The sequence below is a fragment of the Megalopta genalis genome, chromosome 2 (assembly GCF_051020955.1).
Source record: "Megalopta genalis isolate 19385.01 chromosome 2, iyMegGena1_principal, whole genome shotgun sequence".
Taxonomy (NCBI): Eukaryota; Metazoa; Arthropoda; class Insecta; order Hymenoptera; family Halictidae; genus Megalopta; species Megalopta genalis.
This window is the reverse complement of record NC_135014.1, coordinates 32,721,346-32,727,387: the sequence shown is the minus strand read 5'-3', so window position 1 is coordinate 32,727,387 and position 6,042 is coordinate 32,721,346.

The following is a 6,042-nucleotide window of genomic DNA, read 5'->3' as shown; positions in this document are numbered from 1 at the left end:
ATACTGTAAATAAATGGACAATTTTGGAAGGAGAGATACGATTATGTTTCTATAGTATACATATATAATTTATATTAATTTATGTTATTAGTATCATAATTATTTCATTTACAGTACATATTGTATAATTTATGATATATATATATATATATATATATAACTATAAAAACGTGCCGCAAGGCACTCGAATAATCATACCTTCCCTCCCAAAATTCTCTGTTTTGTTTCCAAAAATGTTGATTATCCTCGAATCAAGTTTTCCTCTGAAACGTCTCAGTATCGAATTAGGAACAGCGAGGCGTCGAAGGCGATCAGGAAACAATTTCGCCGAGCAGCGAACGAGGCGACAATAGACGGATTTCACAACCGGAGGGGGGGAGAAAAAGCAGAATCTCTCCGCGATCATCCCGGCCGGAAGAAAGCGAATTTCGAAATTCCACGCGCGACGGTCTACGGCGTTCCATCGAGGGTTCGGAACAAGTTCACGAGGTCGTCGGACAATGAAAAGGCGGGAAGAATTCTTTGTCCGTGGGTCGACCCAGAAACCTTATTCTTTCTTCCTCTCGGCTCGCGTTCGCTTCTTTTTCTTCTCTTTCTTTCTCCTTCTTCTTCTTCTTCTTCTTTCTGTTGCGTTTAATACCGATCCCAGGATCGTAGGTGCGCGCACGAGCCTCGTTAGTGAAAGTTACCCCGACACGGCAGTGGGGAGAAAGTGAAAGCCGTTTCCGGGATAAGCGTGCCGGCTCGAGATTCTATCGAGGAGGCGGACTGATATTAATGGCTACCCGATTACACGATTCCTGTCCATCCGCGAGCGTATTTACGACCGTCTTGGGCCGGCGATAATGCCGCGCATTAGAATACCGTGTCGCCGTTTTAACGATGTCATTGCGGTTTCATAAAATAATATTATATAATGCCGTACGCGCGCACAGAGCGCGCGCTGCGCCTTCCTTCGGCTATCATTTCCCAGGACGTGGACCGGTACCAATAACTATACTCCGTTTCGCGAGCATTGCTGTTTACCGTGATTCGAATGCCCACGCTGATCATTGTACTGTAACGCGCGCTCGTTTCGACGGCCGTTCATTTTCTAACGATTTTTTTCCGGTTCTCTAGAGCTCGCTGTTTCTTGTTCCAGTATGACATATTTCCCTGCGATCAACAGTATGCACGTTGTTTAATTAATTGTAGTTCGCTCAAACAATCTAGTCTTAAATTTGCCTTATTTTATAAACTTATCTTGTATAGCTTTCATTTTGAAAACGGATGGAATTCGTATAAAAAGTGCCTTAACGTTTTGCTTTTTTGCTATATTGACGTGTTTGACAGGAAGAGACTAATTAAATTGGAAAAATTGATTAAGAACGAGAGCTAATATTTATCTATTAAAAAGAAAAGATTGAATAAAATTGATCTTCTTTTCCTGAAAAATTATTTCTTGGTTGAGCTGTGTGAGATAAATATGTATGCATTTCTAAAACGCACGCTCGTTTCGACGGCCGTTCATTTTCTAACGATTTTTTTCCGGTTCTCTAGTGCTCGCTGTTTCTTGTTCCAATATGACATATTTCCCTGCGATATGCACGGTATTTAATTAATTGCTCAAATAATCTTATCTTAAACTCGCCTTATTTTATAAACTTATCTTGTATAGCTTTCATTTTGAGAAAGGATGAATTTCGTATAAAAAGTGTCTTAACGTTTTGCTTTTTTGCAATATTGACGTGTTTGACAGGAAGAGACGAATGAAATTGGATAAATTGATTAAGAACGAGAGCTAATATTTGTCTATTAAAAAGAAAAGATTGAATAAAATTGACCTTCTTTTCCTGAAAAATTATTTCTTGGTTGAGCTATGTAAGATAAATATGTACGCATTTCTAAAACTCATACACCAGCTTTTATTTCTGATATTTTTTCCTTACACAATTGCAGCCTCTATTCGCGCGGATTTTCATTCGCGTTAAACAAATCCGCGTGGAATGGATACGTCGCGTAAATTGAGGGACGGGCGTACTGTAAATTCTCCCTAATTGACGCTCGGATTGTGCACAAAAACGGACAGTTTTATCTGCGACCCATTTTTATAGTTGCCGATTGTCAACGATTATAAAAACGAAGCCGCAAGGCTCGTATCTCCCCTTCCAAAATTGTGCAATCGCACGATCTGAGCGTCAATTAGGGAGAATTTACTGTAATTGAATCGAGAGTCGCGATTAGGGTGCAATATCATCAGCGAATGCTTGAAACTTCGAACAATTTTGTGTTTTCCTGCGACCGTGTCTCTGTCAAACGTAATCGACGGCTAATTCTTTTCACCTTTTCCGTGCCGTATTCCCGCAGTGTTCGCCCTAACCATTGCAGAACACGGTTGTAAATACGCACTCCGCCATTTTGTGTGTCACCGAGTGTGTGGCGCGTGAGAGGCAAGCGACCGGAATACCGCTTTTATAATAGAAAATAAATCTCGAATGCAGCCGATAAAGTAATTACAGTAGAAAGTGCGACAATGCACACGCCCTGCGCTACCAGTTCCACGATGTTGCGCTATCGAAACGAATTTATTAGGGACGTGACGGTGGAAAGAATTACGCGTCGACAGGGTGGACAGGAATTAATGGCTGTTTCATAACGGTATCAGATTTTAGAGGCAGGTTCCAGTTAGCAGCCACTGGATCAATTTCCCGTGGAAAATGCACTGCCGGATATACATACTTGAAATTATTCTCACCGTTCATCCAAGTGTGATCTGAACACTTTGTACGTGTATTTACTATTTACTTATTCGTCTGTTAATTCGCTTAGAAAAATTGGTAAATTGTTATTGTTACGTTGGTAACATTTATTTCCGTTGACTTTGTAAACATTAAAATTGCACGAATTCTTTTAGGCACTCAGTATATATGACATAACGTTACATTTTAATCGTTAAATTGCACAAATTCTCTGGGATATTCAGTATGATCCGACAGAGATTGTAATAATGAAAAAATAGCAATGAATTCTCTTGGACGCTTAGTATGTATGAAACAAATGAATAGAAAATAATATGAAACAAATTTTAATGATTAGAACTGCACAGATCTTCTTGGACACTCAAACAGACTTTTAGAGATCAACGAAGCAGTTAATTACGCATATTTGACCAATGAGTCAGTCGGATCATTAGTAGACTGCGGATTTCATGCATTTATGGCAAAGTTGAGTAGTTACAATCGAAAATAGCGTAAAAATGAAAAGCATTTTAAAACGTCAACGTATTATCTTCGATCTATTAAGATGATTAAAGGGTAGAGTTGCTGCTTGGTTTCTATTCCCCGCAATTGATACAATCTTTATTTCGCATAAAAGTCCGCAGTCAACCGATCACGCTATCAAATCGCAAGCTTCCTTCATTCGCTCTACATTTCAACCTCAAACGATCGAACGAAATCACGCCTTCCAAACGCACAGGTCCCGTCGATGTACTCAAAAACTGAACCGGAAAGATGGCGCGAAATAAAATCGGGACGGCGAAATCTGCGTTTGCGATTCTCGGTACGCGAAGCGTGCGTCGCAGACTCGAGAAAATAAGGGTAAATCGGCGCGTTGTTCTGCTCGGTATCGGCGGCGTTTTATTGGATCCGGGCGGATCGTGTGCGAGGATTCCGAAGCCGGGAGAGGCGGGGAACTGTTATTCGCAGCGGCGCGTTTTTCCCCGGATTATCCGGGGTGCTTCGTGGGCCCAGGGCTCGGTTGTAAAATCAGATATACTCGGCGTCGCTGGCGGACGCTCGCAATTATGGCCCGGCGATCGGGGCCCGTGTCAATAATCGTAAATGCATAAAGCCGTAAACGGCAGGCACGAGGAGGCACGCGAGGGCCACGCTCGACCCGGCTCCGCTCGTCTCGGCCTCGCGGCAAGCGGAAGACGCCTCCGCGCGCGAGCCTTTCGGCTGTTCTACACGAAGAAACGTTCGCCGGACGTCCATCGACGCGACCTTACGCTCCCTTCCTTTTTCGTGGCCAGACGTTTTTATGGCCGATAGGAACGTTCGCTTTCAAATCCCGCTTCCCGACCCAACGGCAACGCGTCAGATGTTTTCGCAGACTGCCGGCCTGCAGCGGAATGAATCTTGACGCTGGTCGTGCGACCGAGTCACGTTTATGGTCGTCGCGGCGGTGGGTGTGTCGGCCGGGCCGAGTCGACTGGTTTTAAGGCCCAGGGGTGCACGTAAATGACCAGCTGCAGGTGAAAATGATGAATCAAACGCCATTTTATAGGCTGCATCGCGTGTTTTTCTTACCATTTGGGACAGTTTTGAACTTTCAAGGGCTAGGATTGAAGCTGGAAGATCGTATTTTGCGAGGGAATTCTAGATCGTTTCGAATTTTAGATCGTGCTAGAGAATCGATAAATCGAGAAACACTTTTTGAAGAAAACGATTGCTCTGCAACGAATTGTTTGAAGTCGAATTACAAAATGTTGCCGGCGGAATTTTTGAACTTTTAAATGCTCGAATTGAAGCTGAAAGATCGTAGTTTACGATGGAATTCTAGATCGTTTCGAATTTTAGATCGTGTTAGAGAATCGATAAATCGAGGAACACCTTTTGAAGAAAACGATTGTTTTTATAACGAATTATTTGAAGTCAAATTATAAAATGTTGCCCTGTGGAATTTTTGGACTTTTAAATGCTCGAATTGAAGCTGAAAGATCGTAGTTTAAGATGTAACTGCTTAGCATTACTAGAAAATTGTAGATCGTTCCTGGAAATCGATAAATCGAGGAAAATAGTTCAATGAAAAACGAACGTTTTACAACGGGTCATTTGAAGTCGAATTCGAAAATTCTGCCGTCGCAATTTCTGAACCTCGAAGTGCTCAAATTGAAGCTGAAAGATCGAACTTTAACGTAGAATTGTTTAGGTTCACCGGGAAACTCGAGATCGCATCGGGAAATTAATAAATTCCGAAAAGTGGCCCAATAAAAATAAGCTTTTTTGCAATTGATCGTTCCAAATGAATTCTAAAGTGTCGCCGTAAGAATTTGTAAACTTTTGATAGCTTAAACTAAAGCTAAAATGTCGCACTTTACGATAAAATTATTTAGACGTTACAGAAAATTCAAGATCATGTCAGAGATTCAACAATGAAACGCTATGCGAATTTTACTAAGTCAAATCTTGGCAAATCTTGAGTAATTCAAAAGCGATTAGCATCTTGGAAAACGCTATCGCAATTACCGTTCGCAAAATCGAGGCCGTGTCAAACGAAAACATCGGAGATTCGGGCCAAAAGGGGACGACGATCGACAACAAAAATTGCTTTACCAATGTGTATACTTAGCAGTTCCGAACGGCATGAGTGAAACCGACGATCTTGAACTCACGACCGGCATAGAGGATATTTTGTCGCAGAAGTGTAACCGGGTCAGTCGAACAGCTTATGATGGAAAACGGTTCGGCGCATACGTACACACTTGAACCGACACACGCGCGCGAGCACACACATACACACGTATACACACACGAGGTCGATGCTCGTGGTACACAAAGAGTTTATTATGCGAGACACCGGGCCGGGATACGAATGTGGCGCGCGTATCAAGATGTATTATTCGGATTGACATCCAATGTATTATTCCGTCATTTCGTGGCCTTCGTAAGGGATCGAATAGGGACGCGGCAGCACACTTCGGATGAGCTAAGTCGGTCGCGACCCCGAAATATATGCCACCGTACTGTCTACTTGCGCTGCCTCCACATCGCTCTGATTTTAGGCCGTCTGCCTTTCGAGGTCAAAGGTCAGCCGGCATCTACGTCAAACCGCGAATCTATTTATAGCCCCTGGGATTTCTACTTTCCGCCTGTCCCCGTGTTTATCCCGGCCTGGACCAAGCGAACACAATCTTCTCCTGCGCGAACAATCGTCGCCGACCGCGATTCATCGCTTTCGACAAGTTTTCCTCTCGGAGCACCAGTTTGCATAACGGAGATCCTAGTTATTTGTTATTAATAGACTGCGGATCTTTACGAGCAGAAAACTTTTCCGCGCCCC